The sequence below is a fragment of the Eschrichtius robustus genome, chromosome 10 (genome assembly GCF_028021215.1).
Source record: "Eschrichtius robustus isolate mEscRob2 chromosome 10, mEscRob2.pri, whole genome shotgun sequence".
NCBI lineage: Eukaryota > Metazoa > Chordata > Mammalia > Artiodactyla > Eschrichtiidae > Eschrichtius > Eschrichtius robustus.
The window spans coordinates 55,659,495-55,682,555 of record NC_090833.1 but is presented as its reverse complement, the minus strand read 5'-3'; the positions used below and the strand labels follow the sequence as shown (position 1 = coordinate 55,682,555).

Sequence of the window (23,061 nt, the reverse complement as noted above, 5' to 3'; positions counted from 1 at the left end):
GCCCTAGATGCAGGCTGATTAGAAGCCAGACCCTCAGGCAACATCCGGGAAAGTACGTATTAAGCCCCTTCCAAGGAGAAAGGAGAACAGGCATTTTTGCCTGCGCTGCACTAGACGACCTGTGTCTAAAGCTACAGGCAGGGGTTGGGAGGGGGTCCTGTAAATGAACTCATGGCTTTCCATTACACTTAGAATAAAACTCTACGAGTCCTACATTACCTGTCTGCTGCCTACCTCTTCAATTCACCATGTATCTCTTCTTACGTGCTCCTTTCACCACTGAATTATAGGCTTCAATAGCTTGTAATATTTAAAAAGGTCTCATCTGCCTTGTTCAACAATCTGTTCTCAGCAGCTAGAAAAGTCTCGAAACATAGATCTTACTAAATATTTAATGAATGAATACCATGCTCATAATCATGAATTAATTTCATACAGTACAATTACAGGAGTTTGGTGTGTGGAAAACTCAAGGATAAGGTCTCAAGACCAAGACTGTACTGATTCCCTTAAAGAGAAATTTGAAACAATCATGAGCATTCCCCTTCAGCTACAAACACCAGTGAAATGATAAATAATAATAATAACGATAATCTTAAATCATTTAAAAAATACAGACTTCCTGTAATGACAGAGTAATTTATCCTGGGCTAATGCTCCTGTTGAGAAGAATTACAAGCTCTGGAAAACTATCTTTAAAAACACCGTTTGGGGGCTTCCCTGGTGGCGCAGTGGTTGAGAGTCCGCCTGCCAGTGCAGGGGACGCGGGTTCAAGCCCTGGTCCCGGAGGATCCCGCGTGCCGCGGAGCGGCTGGGCCCGTGAGCCACAGTTGCTGAGCCTGCGCGTCTGGAGCCTGTGCTCTGCAGCGGGAGGGGCCACAATGGTGAGGGGCCCGCGCACTGTGGTGAAGAGTGGCCCCCACTTGCCGCAACTGGAGAAGGCCCTAGCACAGAAACGAAGACCCAACACAGCCATAAATAAATAAATAAATTAAAAACACTGTTTGAAGGCATTGGCAAGCAAACAAAAGCACAGAGAAACTGGATGGGATCTGATCCTTGAAAGAATGAAATCACACTGAATGAGGTCCACATTTATCCATCTTTATCCTGAGGGGACTATACAGTCTGTGTAATGCATATGTAGGCACTGGAGAAGAGGATAGAGCTCTTGTACAAAGCTGTAGTCTTACTGGGTAGAAGTATCAGGGAATGAACTTTGGAGCTGCTAAAAGAGGTAGAAGTTGAAAGCAGAAATCCCAGGGGGGAAAAAAGGGAGACATGGGGGAGTGACTCCTGAACTCCCCTCTGTGTATGAGATGAAAATCCAAGAAGCCCAGGGAGAGGCAGTAACTGGAAACCTGAAAGAGTCGTGAAGAGATTTCAACAGCTGTTTAGTCCTTGGAGAGGCAGAATTTGGAGTTAAAAGGTAAATACCTCGGGCTTTCTGTTTAAACTTCCAGAAAAGCCATACTTGAGGAATAAGAACCACATCAGAACTAAAGGCAAAACTGAAACAGACCTGTCCTAACAGAGCCTACAACCAAGTTTCCATAGGATCAAGCTAATCTGCCAGTAGGTTTAACTGAACTGCCTACTAGAACAAAACTCAATACTTTAGAGAAAAATTAAAATCTACACTATCCAGAGCTTATACAATATATCACCCACAATAGACAACCATCAGCTGAAACTTACTTAACATCAAAAGAAAAATGTGATGTAGAGAAAATATATACAGACAGAAGAAATATCTGAAAAATATTAGCCAGTTCTTTTTCTAAGTTTTTAAAAAAACAACAGTCCACTAACCCAAAAAAGTTACCTAACCCCAATCAGTATAAATCCATACCTAGTTACATCATAATCAAACTTCTAAAAATCAAAGACAAAGAGCAAATCTTAAAGCAGCCACAAACATACAGTAACACCAAGATAAAAAATACAACTGACATCTCTTCAGAAAGACTGGAGGCCAGAAGGCAAAGTGCTGGTAGGGAGGAAAGAAAGCTGTTAGCCTAAAATTCTATGACCCACAAAACCTAACCTTCAAAATTTATGGCAAAACAAACATTATTTTTGGATAAATGAATGCTGTGTGAACACACCACCAACAAACCCAAACTACAAGAAATGCTCAAGGAAATTCTCTGGATTAAAGGGAGATGATACCAGATACAAATTCATATTTGCAAAAATGAATGAAGAACCCCAAAATAATACATATGTGGGCAATCAGACTATTTCCTTTAGTTTCTTAAAATTTTTAAAGGACAACTGACAATTGTTTAAAGCATTAATGATAATAATGTATGATGTAGCTTATAATAGATGTCAAAGTAAAACAGATAACATCAATAGCTAAAAAGGATGAAAAGGAATTAAACAAAATCTTTACACAAATAAATTCGTGATAGCTTGGAAAAAGAAGAAAAGGTGCTAGCAGCAAATCGGAAATGTAGAAGAATTCCTGAAAGATTAAAAGTAGATAGGAATAGGTGACAGAGAGCAGAGGAAATACACTCTATTTAAAGTACACAGAAGAAAGCATCAACAAGCATAAAAAAATTTTCTGCACACATACAAAAACCACAAATATCCAAAGATAATCAAAGATCATCATCTACTGGGAGCTGGGGTGGAGGAAGGAAGCATAAAAAAGTCAAATCAAAATGAAGAGCAGGGCTTCCCTGGAGGCACAGTGGTTAAGAATCCGCCTGCCTATGCAGGGGACACAGGTTCAATCCCTGGTCTAGGAAGATCCCATATGCCGCTGAGCAACTAAGCCCATGCGCCAGAACTACTGAGCCTGTGCTCTAGAGCCCGCGAGTCACAACTACTGAGCTCATGTGCCACAACTACTGAAGCCCGTGTGCCTAGAGCCCGTGCCCTGCAACAAGAGAAGCCACCGCAATGAGAAGCCTGTGCACCGCAACAAAGAGTAGCTCCCACTCGCTGCAACTAGAGAAAGCCCGCACGCAGCAACGAAGACCCAACACAGCCAAAAATAAAAATTATATAAATAAATTTTTAAAATTAAAAAAAAAAAATGAAGAGCAGAACAACTGACCTCAAAAGAAACAGAGATAATACAGGAAAAGAACTTTTAAAAAAATATTCTACTTGTTACCCTCAGAGAGATTGCAGAAGATTTTGAAAATACAAAGTATAATTAGATGATCATCAAAAAGGAGCAGAAAATAAAAACAGTTTACATTTTTTTAAACAATTACATCTCAATGAAAGCGTTGAATACAACTAAAGAGAACAAGTAATAATCTGGAAGACAAAGTCAAGACAAACTCCCAGTTTCCTGTATCAGAGATAGAGAGAAAGAGAGGCAAAAAACTAAGAAATGTAGAGGATCAACACAGAAAGTACAACTCTAAGAGCTCTAGATAGAGAAAGAAAAAGAACACAGTGAAGAAAAAAATTTTTTAATAAAAGAAGAAACTTAATTGGTGTTAAAGATACCTCAGCTCCTATTAAAAGAATCTTCTGAGAGGAGATAAAGATTAATTTTAAAAAGACTTATACTTGCACAGATCAAAGCAAAGGGTTAGAACACCAAAGACAATGGGGAAACTCTGAAAGAGTTCAATTTAATTCTGACTATTCAGAGCTTCCACCTACACATATAATCATGGCTGATGGAAACATACATGAATTCAGATTGATCGCTCTTTAAATTCATAAATGATAACCTCAAATGGGTCTTTAGTGCTGCTCACCTATCATTTTATATTTCCTTAGTTCATTTACTCTCATTCTAGACAACTCATACCTTTTTCCTTTCTCCTCAATCACCAAAACCGCAACCCCAATTCTTAATTTCCACTTCCTACATTTCACTGAGAAATACAAGCAATCAAAAGGAAACACCCAACAACTGATGAACATACAACATACATCCTTTTCAAATGTGGCTGAAATATTTATGAAAGTAGACCACATGTTAGGCCACAAAGCAATTATCAACAAATACTAAAGGAATCATACTCTATATGATTTCCATTCAAAATATAAACAATGGAGCAAGCAACTATTTTATCTATTCAAGATCCATAATCTTGATTAAATGTTAGAGATCAGGATTAATTTATGTAATTCTTTAAAATACTGAATAAATAACAACACTGAAGAGGACTATGGAAAAATGTGAAAGTCAGCTTTATCACTACCTATTTTTTTCATTCTCTGAATCAACACTCTTTTTTAAAAATTTTATTGAAGTATAGTTGATTCACAATGTTGTGTTAATTTCTGCTGTGCAGCAAAGTGTGTATCAACACTCTTAACAGTTTGATGAAAATTTTTCCAGTTACAAAGTATATTAAATTATTTTTTAAAAGTCAGTAATACTCAGTACTCTGTAAATTCATGCTATTTTTAATACTTCAACAAGAACAAACAACACTGAAAAATATGAAGATCTGCATTTGAACTGATGTAAACTTACCAACGGCACTTAAATTAAAAATTTCTTATAAAAAATATGGCCACTGATAAAAGTATCACAACATGTACTTATTTTCCATAATGTTCTCTGATCACAATGGGATTAAACTAAAAATCAATAACAGAAAAATAATTAGAAAATCCCCACACATTCAGAAATTAAGCAACATACTTTTAAATAATCCATGGGACAAAGAAAAAGTTAGAAAATACTTTAAATTCAATGATAACCAACAAATGAGTGAAATGCAATTAAAAAGAAAGGCTGAACAAAATTATTTAATGAGCTTTTGTTTCAACAAGCTAGGAAAAGAACAACAAATCAGCTAAGGACCACAGAAGGAAAAATATATAAGCAGAAATCAGTGAAAAGGAAAATAGACCAAAGCAAACTTTAAAAGCTGGCTTTTTAGAAGCATTAATAAACTGCTTTTAAATACTAGAAAGACTGATAAAGAAAAAAGAGAGAGAAAACATAAATTACCCAAATCAGGAATTGAAAAGTTGACATCATTACCAAAACTTAAATATTAAAAATATTTAAGAGTATAAAAACATTCTGCAATAAGTTTGAAAAATTCTAAGAAATTGGGCAAGTTTCTTTATAAACACAACTTATTAAAACTGACACAGGAAAATATATAAAGTTCTAAATTTTTAATATTTGTTAAATTAGTTGAATGTATAATTTAAAATTTTTCTACAAAGAATATTCAATGAATGCCCAGTGACATTCTCAGTGAATTTTCCCAAACATCTGATGAACAAATAAACAATGAGCTTACACAAACTCAGTAAACAAAAATTAAAAAACACTTCTCTACACATTTTAAGAGGAGAGCACAAACATGATACCAAAATGTAATAAGGACATGACAAGAAAAAAAAATTGTGGGTAAATAACTCTCATAAAGCATATAAGAAAAAATACTAAGAAAACCAAACCAAAACAAAAACCAACAACAAAAAAACACTGGCAAATTGAATCCAGTAATTTTTAAAAGAATAATAAATCTTGACTGAGTTTGGGAATTCCCAGGTGGTCCAGTGGTTAGGGCTTGACACTCACTCTCACTGCCAGGACCCAGGTTCAATCCCTGGTCAGGGAACTAAGATCCTGCAAGCCATGTGGTGCAGGAAAAAAAACCAAAAAACAAAAAAAACCTCCACTAAGTTATTTACAACAGAAATGCAAGGTTAACTGAACAATCAAAATTCGATCAATATAATTTACCACATTATTAGAATAAATGAGAAAAGTAACATATGATCATTTCAATACATGCCAAAATAGTCTCTATTAAAATTATACAACAGTTCATGATAAAAACTCAGCAAACTAGAAATAAAAGCAAACTTCCTCATCCTTATTAACAGTAACTACAAAAGTCCTAAAATTAATTACTTAATGGTAAAATATTAATTTTGTTCTTCTTGAGTTCAAAAACTTAATATGCATGTCCAAAATCAGGACTTCTATTCAACATTGTAGTGGAGGTCTTGGCCAGTGCAATACCGCAAGAAAAAGAAATTAAAAGTATAATGATTAGAAAGGAAGAAGTAAAACTATCATTATTCACACACGATATGACTGTGTACATATAAAACTTAAAAGAATCTAAAAATTACTAAGTGGGCTTCCCTGGCGGCACAGTGGTTAAGAATCCACCTGCCAATGCAGGGGACACAGGTTTGAGCCCTGGTCCGGGAAGATCCCACATGCTGTGGAGCAACTAAGCTTGTGGGCCACAACTACTGAGCCTGCACTCTAGAGCCTGTGAGCCACAACTACTGAGCCCACACACCTACAGCCTGTGCTCTGCAGCAAGAGAAGCCACCACAATGAGAAGCCTGCACACCGCAATGAAGAGTAGCCCCGCTCACTGCAACTAAAGAAAGCCCGCGCAGCAACGAAGACCCAATGCAGCCAATAAATAAATAAAAATAAAGTTCCCTTTAAAAAAAAAATACAAATTACTAAGTGAATTTAGTAAGGTCGCAAGATACAAAATCAATATATAAAAATCTATTGTAATACCATATACCAGAAACAATTAAAAAATGAACATTCTAAACCAATATAATTTATAACAGTAAACAACACTAAACGAAAAGCCAAATATCTAGGAACATATCTATTGAAATATCTACAAGAACTCTGCAATAAAAACTACTAAAACATTGTTAGAAAAAAAAAAAAAAGGCCAGAAAACCTGAATAAACATTTTCCTAAAGAAGACATAGAGATGGCTAACAGGCACATGAAAAGATACTCAACATTGCTAATTATTAGAGAAATGCAAATCAAAACAATGAGATATCACCTCACACCTGTCAGAATGGCTATCATCAAAAAGTCTACCAATAATAAATGTTGCAGAGGATGTGGAGAAAAGAAAACCCTTCTACAATGTTGGTGGGAATGTAAATTGGTGCAGTCTCTATGGAAAACAATGTGGAGTTTCCTCAAAAAACTAAAAATAGAACGACCACATGATCCAGCAATTCCACTCCTGGGTATATACTCAGAAAAAACAAAGACTAATTCGAAAAGCTACATGCACCCCTACATTCACAGCAGCACTGTTTACAACAGCCAAGATACGGAAGCAACCCAAATGCCCAGCAACAGATGAATAGATAAAAAAGATGTGGTATATATACACAATGGAATGTTACTCAGCGAGAAAAAATAAAATAAAATTCTGCCATTTACAGCAATGTGGATGGACCTAGAGAAAGTTATGCTTCGTGAAATAAGTCAGAGAAAGACAAATACTGTATGATATCACTTACATGTAGAATCTAAAAAATAATACAAATGAATACATATACAAGGAATAAACAAAGAATGTCCAAGGAATAGACATTTTTCTGGAATAAAGATTCCAGAGAAAAATGAAGAATATCTTCATGACAACAGAAACTCCTCTAATTCAGTAATAAAAAAAGAGGTGGGGAACATTTGAACAAACTTAAAAAGGAGATATAAAATTGCCCCAAAGTACTTATGAATAACAGTTGAATATCACTAATCATTAGGGAAATACAAATTAAAACCAAAGATACTTTCACACACCCATTAAAATGGAAAATTTTTAAAAGACTGACAATACCAAATGTTTAAAAAGTTGTAGAGCAACTGGAACTCTCATTGCTGGTAGGAATGTTAAACTGAACAGCCACTTTTCCAAAATGTTCAGCACTTTCTTACAAAGTTATACATACATTCACACTATGATCCAACAATTCTACTCCTTGGTGATTTAGCTATAAAGTGCATACTTTTTCCTTGCCCCTTCCTCCTTCAGGCTACCTAGAATGAAGACACAGTAGCTGAAGCTATAAAATGACCATCTTGCAACCATAGGTGACCCTGAGAATGGAAGTCAGTGCAAAGGTTGGAAGAAGAGAAAGAGTACAAGTAAGTAGCTTCCTGACAACCAGGGAGCCACCAAGTCCAGCATAATCTATACAGTTTCAAACTTATTTTACTTCAACGAAACATAAATCCACTATTATTTGTATATTCGGTTATATGCAGCCAAACCAAATCCTAACTGATATACTTCTCCAGATATACTCTCAACTCTTCATGCAACCTAAGACATTTCAATAAATAAGTAAATCTTTTCTTTGAATTGCTGCCCTTCCAGGACTCTCTTATCTTGCATTTATGCTAAATATTACTTGTATTCAAACCTAGTCAAGAAGATATGTTATCTTCAAGACTGTACAGGATTAAATCAAAAGGATTTCACACAAAAGCACATTTATTTTTTAAAAGGAATGTACTCAAAAAGGCATTCTCTCACCAGTTTCCATCCTGAGGTCTGATTTTAGCAGTTTCTGATAACAGAAGCAAAAGAAATTGCTGAAGCACAGCACAGAAATATTTACTGCAAAATCACAGAAACTAGTGAGGAAAAAGTTATGATTGGAAAATCTGTAACACGGAAAATCCTTTCCTTCTGTTCCTTTGTCCCTAACACCATTCTAGAAGACAAATGGTTGTCTTTTCCATAATCCCTCACCCTCAACTACTAAACCTAAAAAGTTCTTTGAGAATGGTTTTAGAAAAACATAAACTCTATTATTAAAGGTGTTGGGAATAATACCTGAATACAATTTCTCACTATTCACGCTCATATAGATTCTAGTTTTGCTTCTTCAATTTAAAATTAAAATGTATGGCTGGGGGGAATCATATGGTATGTGAATTATGTTTCAATAAAACTTTTTTTTTAAGTAGGTGTATTTTTAGGAAAAACAGAAATGTTAAACAATTACCCCAGATACCTGTTTAGCATCAAAGCAACTAAACTTTTGTTGTCTTTATCTCTTCTCATTTCTACTTTAAGTTTGTCCATTTCTACCACATATTTGGCTAGCCAAACATACTTTTCAGTTCACATTTGGTCAATCATATCTAATGCAATACCTCCCTAAACTATAACCAAACATCCAAGTATGGGGAGAGCCAAGAAAATTACATAACATAAATTGCACAAGGGCAGAGACAGTCCAGTTTGAGCTTCTTGTCAATGGTAATGGGAACATCATGTTTTCAACAGAAATCATCAGTGAATAAGAATTTGGATCTACTTTTCAGTAACTATTGTTTTAAAAAGGTCTCGGATATGAAACAATACATAAAGTATTTCAGAAACTATAATAGAATATATATGGTGAAAATGACTGGGCTGTGCACTGCATACCTTGATCCCTGAGGAATCCATCCTGAATCTGAGATTTCTTACTGTGTAGGTATATAGGAAGCACCAAGACACAGAAGAAGAGTAAGCTTGAAAGGAAAGATGAATTTTAGATATTTGCAGTCAGAAGCACCTACAAGACAATTAAAAGGAAGATTTGTAGTAATCAGCTTGATATATGAGTAGTTAGGAAGGATTTCTTGATTTGGGATTTGAGAGGCTGGGTATCCAGTATTACAATTCACAGAATAGGATATACGGAACAAGGATAGTTTTGGAGGAATGATGAATTCAATCATAGACATATAATCATAAACATATATGATGCCCAGATATAAGGTATAAGGTAGGAAGAGAAGAAGGTCATAGATCAAATCCTTGAGGTCACAACATTTAAGGACTACCCAGAAATGTCAGGGATGGAGGGCATAAAGAAGAATGTAGCAAAGAATTTGAAAAGAAATGGACAGAAATAAGAGGAAAACTAGAATTAACTGTGTAAAAATTCATTGATTACTGCATTTTTCTGTGTATTTTAATAAAAATAAGGTTCTCTTAGAAAAGAAAAGAAGAGCAGAGAGTTTTATGAGAAGAGTTATCAAGTATTCTGAAGAGGTTAAATAAGATAGAAACAGAAGGGAAAAAATTCACTGAACTTGGTAATTAAGAAGTTAGTAAAGACTATCTATAGGGAAAGGATCTGAAGGGTAAGAATGGTGTTTTATTTTCATTTGGTTTCATTATTTTGAGTTTTCTCATCTCAAGCAAGGCTTTCAACTTAGAATTCTTACCCAGAAGAATACAGGCATTCCCAAACATTCAAAGATTCAAAGTTTACCTCAAAAGCAGCATTTAAGAAGTTACTTTCTTAAGATATAATATACCAAACCAGAGGAGTAAATCCAAAGAGATGATATCAGGTCCAGAAAATAGATCCAATCCTGGAAAGTAGTAAAGTTAAGTTATATGATGAAAGCTGGGCAGCAAGCCTGAAGCACACTCAGACCCGACAGGAGCAGAGGGACTCTAGAAGAAAGATTTCAGAAAAAAGTGAGTGTTAGACTGCTTGCTATGATTTAGTTCAAAACAAAAACAAAACACCCAGAGAGGACATGATAAAGGAAAACAGTGAAAGAAAAAACGGCAATTCTAGTGGGAGAAAACTTTACGGGAGAAGCCTTTACAAGAAACGGGACGAAATTATAGCATACTCCTAGGCTCTATAACAAAAAATCCTCAATATAATATAAGCATTGTTGTTGTTTTTCAAATTGAAAATTACCTACAAAGCACTAAAGTGTTAAGTATGGTTACCGAACAGAACATAAATGTTAGACTTAAACTACAACTTTTAGAGGCTGAGAGGTGAAAGCAAGGAGGGAAGCTAAGCAGAAGCTTGGGAGAGAAGCGTTAACCTTAGAAATTGAGAAATCAACAGATATTGCCAATGGTTGCTGGAACAAGAAATAAAGTTACAAATATATTACCCTAGGTTACAATGATAGCTAATATAAGAAATAAAATAGTGAAATGTGTAATCTGAGGAAAAGAGGAGGAACACAGTGGTATAGGTAACATAGAGATTGAAATACCAGAAGTTAACAGAGTCAAAATGGTCTCCCTCTGGAGAAAAGGATTAAAGTTGGAAGAACAGAGCTTTTCATTGCAACTGGATTGTTGTGGATTATTAGCTCTTCTGTGTGATCTGACTTTTTAAACCAATGTAAATGAAACATCTAGGGGAAAAAAATGAGAGTAATTAGGAAATAAGAAAATCAAGGTGGCAAGGCTATTCTTAAGGGTGAAGAGCAGAAAAGAAAAAGGATAGATAGCTGCTGATAGTCAAAGATCAAAGGAGAAAATAAAAATAAGCTAAAACATATTCTTGAGCTACTAGAGGAGGAAAATAATGATAATACCAAAGAAAGTGGAGAAAAACAAACAAAGGAACGAGGTGTTAGCCCTAGAATAGATAGAAAGGAACACGATCAAGAGCACAGTGTGCAAAAAGCAAGCTAAAAACAGGAGGATATAACCAGAGCGGTATAATTAACAGTTTACAACTTCAGAGATGGACTACTGTTATAAAGTATGGATAACACTGCAGAGTCAAAGACAGAAACTGTAAGGTGTCCTTGGGTGAGTTCTTCAACAGATAATGAAATGAACTAAAATAATGTTAGGAGAAGTGGTTTAAAGAAAAACTAAGTTAGATGCCAAAAATTCTCAATTAATGACATGGGAGTAGACAAGGAAAGAGTAGCAGACAACATCAGGGTAGACTGAGGATGATATAAGCTGCATCATAATCATCTCAAAGGACAAGATTTTTTGTTCTTGTATTAGCGTAGTAGATGTTATAGAAATAGCAATGTAAATACTTCCTCTAGACCCTAGGGTAGATGTAATGCAATATCTTTAGGAAAGACAACATTCAATGAAGGTAAGAAAGCAGAAGGAAACTGATGCTACAGAAAACCCAATTTATAAGGGAATAAGGAATTTGGAAGGACCCTATAAAAAGGACTAAAGGGGAATCAGCTGAAGAAGTAAAAATAGTAAGAAGACATGAATACGTAAAATATTTTCTGGCAGTATATGAGAATTTTGAATTCAATCAAGCCTGTAAAATACCAATTTACAGGAAATGCAGAGAACAGAGGAAAACATTAAACTACACCATGAGGATATGATCAGCAAAACCTGTATTGTAGGAAACCAGAACCAACATAGTTAAAAAAGCAAAAAAGAGAAGAGATGAAGGAAACATATATCAATAGATTAAAAGAAACTGTAAAGTCACAGCTGTGAACCTATTTGGATCTTAGTATTTTAAAAAAAACTATAAAAAAGAAAAAACATTTATGATATATCAATTAGAAATTTAATTACTTGCTAAATACCTATAGATATTAAGGAATTGTGATTCCCTTACTTTTAAAAAAGTTCCTATATTTTATAGGTACGTAAGGAAATATTAATGAAAAAAAATATGATGTCTACAGTGTGCTTCAAAATAACCCAGTAGTGGGGAAAACAGATGGAACCGAATTGACCACAGGTTATAAGGACTATTGAGGCTGAGTGATAAAAGTATGAGAGTTCATTATACATTATCTCTACTTCTTTATGTTTAAAATTCTCCCTAACAAAAAAGTTTTTTTTTAAAGGATGTCTGTTATATTTTATCTAGCATTTCTTAAGAAGAGTGTTTTCAGGTTATTCAATAAGAAAATTTCAGAATATAAAGTCCCAGATTTTATTTTGTATTTTATAATTCACCTCTCATGCAGGTGTTAAAGCAAAGAACTCTGTAAAATTTACTAAAGCTATCTTTTAAAGATACTGATCTCTAAATGCAGTAAAAGTTTAATTTGTTTCTATTCAGACAAAAAAACAAAGTGTCTCTAATTATCCTTAAAAATATCCCAAACAGGGTATTTTTAAGATGTTCAGTACTATCACCATTGTATTTCTAAAATATCTGATCAAACTTAACACTCTCCTTTACAAAACCAGTTTGAATTAAATAATCTGCAAGAAAAAAAGCACTGTAAGAACTTACAAAAGATACCTTTTTAAACTTTTCACTGACTATAGATACTTAAATATTTAATTTATAATCTAGTTTAAGAATTACTAGTCCCAATTCTTGTCCCTTGTCTAATCTCATCACATTGTTCACCACATTTCCTCTTTGACTTCCTTCTTCTTTAAAATAATGATACAATCACTGTACATCGTACTGAAATAATTTAAAACAATGGTTCTCACCCTGGCTACAAGTTAGAATAACACTGGGAACTCTATAAATACCAGTGCCTGAGATCAAAGGAACGATATGGTCTCATAGAAACTTTACAATAATTATTAGTCATGATCAAAGATACAAGGGAAAGATTAACATTCAGGAAAAGAACAAAGAACTATAAAAGAAAATAATTTCAGCAGAGTATGTGGGATAATGATAACCTAGAAACAGATGAAGAGAGGAGTAGTAAGTTGGAAGGTAGTACTAAGAAATTCAACCAGAAAGCAACAATGATAAAGACAAAAAAAATGCAAATATAGTTAAGAGACATGGAAAACCATCAAGGAAACTATTTTTCAAGAGTGAAAAAAAGGTATTTTCAGCCATTTCAAAGCGATATAAAGACAGAATGTTAAACTACACACATATTCTGACTAAAAGAACTATTAAAAGATACATTTTAATAAGAAGAGAATTCAGACAGAAAGCACTTAAGGTACAGCAGTAAGCACCAAAATTGATAAATTATTGGTAAATGGTCATTAGGTACTGACAGGTGTTTTTAGGTGAAGGGGAAAAAAAAATCAAGAAATATGTGAAACTGAAACTTTATATAAGAGTAAGAAAAGAGGGTGTTTGATTGCTTCTTACCTATAATAGGGTTCAGGGCAGGCCACCCCAAAATATGCCATTTTGGCATACTGATTAGTTTGAATTAAAGTTACTTAAGAAACAGCTGGTATAAGAAGAACATTCTGACCCACCTTTGTTTCTTGAAAGTGGGAAATAAATCTCCCATGTGAAGGTATCCTCCGTACACTAGGAGGATAGAAGGCATCCTTATCACCAGAGACAGGGAATTCAAGGTTGAGAAAGCTATATAAACTCAGTTACTTCATTAATTTGCTACCCCAAGCCCAAATCCCTTTGTTGTCCCAAAACTTCACAAATAATTGTTCCTTTGTCTAAAAGGGTGTATCAACAGCCTTCTTTGGTCACTTCTTAGGTCCTGTATCTATGGGACCTCCATATGTATCAAATAAAATTTGTTTTTCTCCTGTTAATCTGTCTTGAGTCAATTTAATTATTAGACCAGCCAAAAGAACCAAGAGAAGTAGAGAGGAAATTTTACCTTCCTCAACAGTTTTGGCATAGTCAGTAGGATCTTCATTTGCTGGAAAACTGCCTGTTCCAGGACTGCTGCAGCTGAGAAATCCTGGAACCTCTGATAAGAGCTGGCAGCAGGTAAGAATTCTTACCATGTCCGCCTTCTGGATCTCTGTCTGTAGGGTTCCAGTGAAAGCAAAAGTGGTGACAGCCCTTTTCTTCTTTCTAAATTTAGATTAACAGAAGAAAATATTTGTGTAACAAGTTTCTTTGGCATAGAAACTCTGGTAAATTTAATATGAGTACTTTTGGTTTTTATTGATCCTTTTCCTCCCAGAGATGGTCACTATTTTATTTGTCTCTGTTGTGTCATTTGTACTAAGGAGGAAAATCCACAGGCTAGAACATAGGCATAAGCCCTATAAGCCTGCTGTTTGACCCAGATTTCACAGACTAGTGAGTTCAGTTCTCATCAGACCAGTATTTGTTTAGACAAACTCTGCTGTGGGTTCCCTATGTAAAAACCAGATGAGGTTTTTCATTTCACCTTGTTCTACATCCTGAGAGCTTGGCTTTGTGTCCAGTGAAAATATTCTCTCTGACCTCTACCATCTGAAAGGTACACTTGCCAGGGTGTACCAAGGTGACCAATCAAACACACTGGGGTACTGAGACATGAAGTCACAAGCAGCACTCTGTCCAGCGGTGTGAGATCTCAGGGTAATCTGTCATAAGGAGTCCCAGTCCATAAGGGGCCTTTGTCATCTAACCTTTGTTGTTTTGTTAGTGCTGGGAAAGTCCCATTCCAGTAACACCCGCCTAGTGTTACAGTTTAGCAGGTCTGTAACCGGAGGTGTCTCACATTCTTGGGGAAACCAGAGATACAGTTTTCACTACATAATTCTTACACCTATGCAACAAAGGACGTTGCTTTCTTAGACTATCTTTGGGGTATGAACTTTCTGGATAATGTGAGAGCTGCATCTCTTGCCCTCTCTTTGGGGACACCTCTTGCATCCATAGTTAAGCCATAAAAATGCTTATTTATGGTTTCAGTTGCTATTAAGAAGATCCTACTTGTCAACGCCCAGACAGTAGATACTTTGAATTGGAAAAACTTCTAAGTTTTCTCATTTTAACTATCTTATTGGCACCTATGGAAAGACCAAAGTTAAAAGTGGATACAAAGAAGTATAATGACTAGCCTTAGGTACTCCTTTAACAAGATAAAAGAACAGAAATTAAACTCAGAACAAAATTAAAAATCCAATCTGACAGAAATCTCCCTTCTCCTCCCTCTTACCCACCTCTTGTCCCCAGCTCTCTATCCCTGACCCTCCGGAAGACAATTTGGGTCTATGGGGCAATGGTCTAAATACCACCCCTCATGGAGGAAAGAGATGGCCAGAAACTCTCCCAGGACCACCTGCAAATGACCAGGAAATGACTCAGCTAGAGGTTAATATTCAAGGCATGATAGGAATGATATTAGAGGATTTCTCCCCTACAGTTAATTGGACTAAGGTCATATTGTGCACTAAGAAGTAAAAATTTAAATAGTAATTACCTTAGAGTTCTGGTAAGAGGCAAATACACTACAAAACTCCCAAGAGAAAACTTGCATTCTTTCTCTGTCCCTTAAAGATGTAAACCTTACTATATCTTTGGAATGTAAATATCCCAGAAGGTGTATAAAACAATGCCCAAACTCACCTGAGACTACAAGAGAGAAAGAGGCCTTTTTAAAATACAAACTGCTAAAAGAGTTCTCTTGCCCAAACTCTAGAACACAGCCTCCTTAAGATCACTTGTCAAGAACAAATACAAATCTTAAAAGTATTCTTCATAAATATTAACAAAAAGCTTTAAAGCAGGTAACTTGAACTTGTTCCACAAGAGAGACAATTATGTATAAATTAGTGAGTTTTGTTTTAGCCACTTGATTCATGGCTAAAGTTTTGGAATAAAGCTCTAAGATCTCTATGTCAGTCTGTATATTTCATCTATGTATGTACATTATAGATATATTTTTCTACCTCCAGATGGTACTGCCAAAATTAATTGGTAAAGAGTTCTATGTAATTGGCTTAGAGAAAAGTAAGCATTTATGTAAACCAAATATACTCTCAGATATACAGAAACTAACCCAAATGTTTTTCATGTTCATATGATCTGGGATAATCTTTGATAATAAAAGCTAGCTTAAGTTTACTGGTTTAGGGGCTTCCCTCGTGGCGCAGTGGCTGAGAATCCGCCTGCCAATTCGGAAGACATGGGTTCCAGCCCTGGTCTGGTAATATCCCACATGCTGCAGAGCAACTAAGCCCGTGCGCCACAACTACTGGGCCTGCACTCTAGAGCCTGCGAGCCACAACTACTGAGCCCACATGCCACAACTACTGGAGCCCATTCTCCGCAACAGGAGAAGCCCACGTACCGCAACAAGGAGTAGCCCCCTCTCGCCACAACTAGAGAAAGCCCGCATGCAGCAACGAAGACCCAACACAGCCAAAAAATAAATAAATAAATAATAAATTAATTTTTTAAAAAAGTTTATTGGTTTAATAAAAACAAGCATGTCTTCAAAATTTGTCAAGAAAAATAACTTAAGTTGATGGTTAACTATTTAATGTCTAATCCAAGCATAATTGTTATAAACAAGTGTTTTAAATAAATTTAAATAAGACAAGAGTTTATACCTAATTAACTAAATAATGGATATTCCAGATAGGATGGTATACTGAGACATCGATTGCTAAACATAGTTTGTCTAGTTTTGACTTCCTAATTTTTGCAGAGGCAAAGGATACTTGGGTCCATTAATAAATATGTTTTAGGCCACAATGAAAAAAATTTATTATAAGAAAGAATACACTTCTAAAAATTTTGAAATTTATAATTTTGCTAATCTAAACTACTACAGGATGTTAATATAGGATAGTTCACAATTGTCTGCTTCCCAGTTTTCACTGGAAAGCAAAGATTACAAATAGTTTAAAAGGTTGGAAGAAGAGCTAAGACTACAAAGTGAACCAAAGAGAAAATGTCAGAACACAGAGTAATAAGCATAAATTAACTCTACACAGACTGTGTGCATTGGTGCTGAAAGAATGTATGCAATAGAGTAGGTGCCGTCTTTGGAAGGTGAGAAGCAGTGGAGCACCCATGAGTGCACTCTCCTACTGTGGAAGGATTTACTATAACTTCTATAATTTTAATGTAACTTTTTCAAACTGTGGTCATGGAATATGGGTGAGTTATGATTAACATTTATTTGAAAAAAATGCACAGGTTCTCTATATTTTATATAGATAAATGGATAATATGTATCTTCAATTTTATCTATAATTTGTAGATAGGTAAAAGGTAAAATAAACACTTATTATCTATATACAAATAGAATAGTTACACAAAGTGTAAAATAGAGTGCATGCACGACATACTTAAAATAGGAAATACATGTCAGTTTATTAAACTTTTACTTCAGTTACTTACATGGTTTTGCATGTGTAGGTGTGTGATGAGCCATAATATACAGTGTATTTCTTACTGTGGAATGACCCAACGTATTTGAAAGCCACTGCTCTTATACCACAGTAAACTGAACAACAAAAGGGTCTATGCAGCCAGCTGAAAGGCCAGGACAAGATCACCCTTCCTGTTAGGTACAGACACAGTGGTAACTCCTTAAGGCCAGGCTGTTATCATTCTCTGATAGGCTCATACTTTGTCACCTTGTCTTTTCAGATGTGCAATCAGGCAGCAATCTTTGCTTAAAAGACCTTCCTCCATTTCTTACAACTATTTGCAAGACTGGGAATTCTGATGGTGGCTTCCCAGATATTCATAGCTCTGCCATCAGTTTAGAAGTTGTTGTCCCATCTTTCAAATGTTTATTCTGCCTATTCAACTGAGAGTTTGTCTTCAGCAATGATATGGGGATCCTGTTGCCCCTGCCTGTTCTATAATATCACAGTGTAGTAGAGCAATGTCAGGATGAACCTGTAGACACGACTGAATCTCATACTGTAATTTCCAAAAAGCATAAGGCTCGTTTTAATTATATTATGTAGAAGGAGTTTATACTCATTTAATGTAGCACATAGTCAATTATGCTATCCTCTAAATCTGTAATTATTCGGCATCAACTGCCTTGCATAATTTCTTTTGCACGTAAGCTTCGTAAGCTTCTGAAATTGAGAAAATAATATTTGAACTAATAAGGTTTAAATTTTCAGGGAAAAAAATAGGCTTTAAAAAAAATACAGACTGCTATAGAACTTCCCCTGTCAAAATTGATCTGTAAAAGACCTGAGGTTTTTTTTGTTTGTTTTTTTTTTTACAAAACAACTAGAAATACTAAGGGTAAGAGAAAATGACTGAATATGAAACACAGAATGTGTGTTTACAATAAAAGAAAGTATAAAGAATGAAGATGGATTTTTGGTAAGGGAGAAGAAAAAAGAAAGCAATTTTGAACTAAAGTAAAATGACTGTTCCAGAATAAGACAGAAAAAAGACAGGACAAAAGCTGAGTGGATACAGAAAGGTGCAGAAGGTGTGTGCAAAAGGAATATTGAAAAAGGAATTTTATGTGTGCTCAAGCTGACTAAGATTGGAATGGACTTAACTGAGTTTAAAAAATGAATGAATTTTAATAACAAAATTATACTGGTGAAAAACTAGGTTTTGGTTTTCTAAAAGAACAAAGTTTTCCTAGACTATTGGTCTGCAGGCGGAAGACATAAATAGACATTTCGCCATGGAAGACACACACATGACCAATAAGTACATGAAAAGATGTTCAACGTCACTAATTATGAGAGAAATGCAAATCAAAACCACAATGAGGTATCACCTCACACCTGTCAGAATGGCTATCATCAAAAAGGCTATAAATAACAAATACTGGAGAGGATGTGGAGAAAAGGCAACTCTCATATGCTTGTTGGTGGGAATGTAAATTGGTGCAGCCACTATGGAAAAGAGTATGGAGGTTCCTTAAAAAGCCAAAAATAGAACTACCATATGATCCAGCAATTCCACTCCCGGGTATATATCCCAGAAAAAAATGAAAACACTAATTCAAAAAAATACATGCACTACAATGTTCATAGCAGCACTATTTACAATAGCCAATACGTTAACACAACTCAAGTGCCCATCAACAACTGGTTTAAGATGTGAGATTATACACACACACACAGAGGAATATTACTCAGCCTTTAAAAAAATGAAATATTGCCATTTGCACCAATATGGATGGACCTAGAGAACATCATACTAAGTGAAGTTAAGTCAGAAAGAAAAAGACAAATATCATAGATGTCATTTATATGTGGAATCTAAATAATAATTACAAAAGAACCTATATACAAAACAGAAACATACAAACATAGAAAACAAATTTATGGCTACCAAAAGGAAAAGGGAGGTGAGGGATAAATTAGGAGTTTGGGATTAACACACACAAACTACTATACATAAAATAGATAAGCAACAAGGATTCACTGTATAGCACAGGAAACTATGTTCAATATCTTGTAATAACCTATACTAGATAATAATCTGAAAAACTATATATAAAACTGAATCACTTTGCTGTACACCTGAAACTAACACAATATTGTAAATCAACTATACTTGAATTAAAAAAAAAAAAAAGGGTAAAGAAAGGTTTTTCTTTACCTTTAAGTAATCTGCATAGGAAGAAAGATTCTGAGTTTTATCAAAATAATTTCCTGTGCTTCATGTTGTCTTATCAGGTCTTGGATTACTTTTAAAAAAATAACTGAGTCTTCTCTATTAAAAGAGCTAAGCTTTTTACAACTATGTAACTTTCTGTATTTGCCTTTGAAATCTTTTGTCACTGCAGTTAGGTGGATAACTAAGTATTATTTCACAGTGACCTATGATCCTATTTAATCTAGTGTTTTAGAACCTTTTGATATTTTTGGAAAAATTCCCAAAATTCAAATTCTAAATAGTCTATTTGACCTTGAACAAACTTGGGATTTTTCAGAGTCCCCTGGAACATCTCAAAAGATTTGTTCTCTCTCCTTATAAAAGGAGATATTAAACTAATTAAGTTTATTTGGTTATTAAATTACATGGGAGACATTATCAAGTAAGTGATGATAAACCTTCTTAGCTTATATTGTATGTATAAATGTTATTACTACAAGTGTTCAAGGACTATATGAAATTTAAAAAAAAATCTGATATGTACTCGTATAGTTATTACTTGTAATTCTAGTTACTATCTTAAAACATATGTCACAAAATTGACTAAATTTCCTTGTCAATTGCATAATACACTCTCATCAAATCTTTAACCATGGGCATTTTTAAGTCTTTTTTAAAACGTACAGATGGTTATCATTTTACTCTTTTACACTTTTAGTGTTCCTATAGAAGTGTTTCATCTTCACAGAGATTCATATAAAGGACTCTGACAAGTACTCTAGAATACAAGTTTCTGGTAACTTTAAAATCATACCATTGGGACTTCCCTGGTGGTCCAGCAGTTGAGACTCCGCGCTCCCAATGCAGGGGGCCCGAGTTCGATCCTTGGTCAGGGAACTAGATCCTACATGCATGCTGCAACTAAGAGTTCACATGCTACAACTAAAGGGTCCACATCCCGCAACTAAAGATCCTGCATGCCGCAACAAAACATGCCGCAACAAAAGAATCCCGTGTGCAGCAACAAGGATCCCAAGTGATGCAACTAAGATCCTGTGTGCCGCAACTAAGACCCGGTGCAGCCAAATAAATAAATAAATAAATATTTTTTAAAAATCATACCATTGAACTGGGTAAGAATTTCCATAAGTCTAACAGAGACAATGGTGGCTTCATGAAACTGCTGACAAAAGATCAACAAAAATTAAATAGGACTGAATAAACTAAGGAGGATGATTATAATATTTATGACTTTTTGTTTAAAATATTGCTCTTTCTTTAATGTTTTCTTTTCTCAGATTTAAGAAAACCTTCTTCTTTTCTCCTAAACTATTTTGGCCTAAAACAATTTGATAAAATACACCTTTGTAAGCAAAGATGGCACACTTACCTTTTTCTTCCTACCTGATCCCTCCAGAATTTAGAAACTCTCAGTGAGTATACTTATTTTCATGGCAATATAGTTCTCTGCATGAGTTCAATAAGGATCTGTTCTCTTTGTAGCAGGATACAATCAGAAACATTGGTCATGTTACCAAGGCTTTAACTGGTAATATCTGGTCATATTTGAGAAAGATATGCATTGACTAAGTTTTGACTAGACAGCTTTAAGGAACTATGATTGACTTTATGGAGTCAATAAAGCCCTCTGGGAAAAAAAATCAACCTTCTACCTTGCTTACACAATCCCCAGCAGCCTTACCAGGTGAGTAAAAAAGTCACTTCCTGGCAGGTACAAGAACCTCAGGATATTTCGGGGACCTTGAGAAGACAGAAAGTCACCCAAATCTATAGGTATTGCAGCCAAGTTTCATGGCAAATTCTTGGCTCAACTTCTTAGCCTTGAGAGACGTTTAAAAGTTCAATCTCACATTCTTTATGAAAAGTTCCAGCAAAGCAGACTTAAAAGAGCCTATATAGTCGACTGCTATTCTTGCTGCTCTTATGTAAATAAGCAAAGTTTATTGAAACTAGACTTAATTTGCAAAAAAAATTAGTCTTACTACGGTTATCTTTAATAGAATTGGGAGGGGGTGACTGTAGAGAAAAAATTATGTTTCAGTAGAAACTACACTACACACTTGTGGATATTAGATTCTAGTTCTGTTAATTGTCTTTGAGGTTTTGTTTTCTACCTGTAAACTGGACTAAATCCTGAATTCTCAGTTCCTCCAGTATTTGGCTACAGCGCTCCAAATTAACATTTCTGATTTTTTCTCCCACCCTCTGACTTAGAAGCATCCAAAGCCATACAGACTAAATTTGGACAACTTGATATAAACTTCAGAGAAATCACCACAACAGCTTAATCTTCATAGACAATCTTCATGCCTGTTGCTATATGACCACTCAGAAAGATCACCAGAGACATTCAAACTGCAAACTAGGAAAATCTATCACATTGCCACCGTCTACCCTTACTCCATCTGAAGATACTTCAGCCAGACATCAAGCAATCTTCCAAATGACTGCCTTCAGAACCAGGATTTATAGTCTGCTCTAATCATTAACCATTGTTTTTCTTTTGTTTCAATAGAAATGTCTTATTAAATATCTGATTTATTGCACAGTATGAGACTAACTTTGGGAGCCCAGCTGCATCACCACCTCCTAAAATGAGACATAACTGTTTAGCTGAACTGACCTATTTTCAAGACTAAGGAATTAATTAAATGAAATAATGAAGCAATCTACCAGCTCAGCTTATAATATGTGAAACTTCCAGGGAAGTTTCAGAGTAACAGCATCAGCTACCAGCGCCACAGTGTACAATTAGGCTGTTATTTAAAGAGAACAAAAGCAGGCGATATGGTCTCAGCTCTATTGGCTAATTAGTCTAGAACTTGTTCTTCCTCAATTTTTCACTTAAACACTGAGTTACATTAATTTTAATTACATTAAACTGAATAAAGATATGTTTTCTTTTTATTCCAAGTATTTTGTGTGTTCATTAAAGAGATTTTGAGAATTTCTCTTTTGTCAAGAATGGAATGTCCTCCTCACACAGCCTAAGAAAAATGGACTCTACATATACGAGGAAAATTTAGAAGGAAATTTTTTTAAGAGATAGGTTTTTTAATGTTTTTATCTTACATTCACATCATCTAATCCATTATGCTGCACACATTGTTTGAATAAAAACATTAAAAATCTTTTTGCTAGAAATGGCGTAGACTATTATATTAAGTGTGCAATTAACTAAAGAAATCTCAGCTAAAATTGGAGTAGGGACAGGCCTGTAGAGGCCCTGCCATGCATCATCAATTGCTCCGAACAGGAAAAGACATATGCCTGTATTTCTGACAGAAAGGTGCCTCTACTTTACTATCCAGCAGGAAGAAGAAA

The 23,061-nt window shown here is 34.9% G+C and overlaps 1 protein-coding gene across 12 annotated transcripts in view; it reads right to left on the bottom strand.

Annotated features, from left to right (window-relative positions):
* JAK2 (Janus kinase 2) overlaps positions 1-23,061 on the bottom strand; it is a 245,921-nt gene that overhangs the window by 102,728 nt on the left and 120,132 nt on the right. For 2 of the 12 annotated variants that reach the window (XM_068552632.1, XM_068552642.1), the window contains one exon: positions 14,184-14,256. The exons of 8 other annotated variants lie outside the window; for them this stretch is intronic. The gene's annotated coding sequence lies outside the window, so the exon portion shown is untranslated. Of the gene's footprint in view, positions 1-9,176; positions 9,259-14,056; positions 14,147-14,183; positions 14,257-23,061 lie in introns of those variants that run through there. 2 more of the 12 variants (XM_068552640.1, XM_068552641.1) reach the window with 2 other exon arrangements.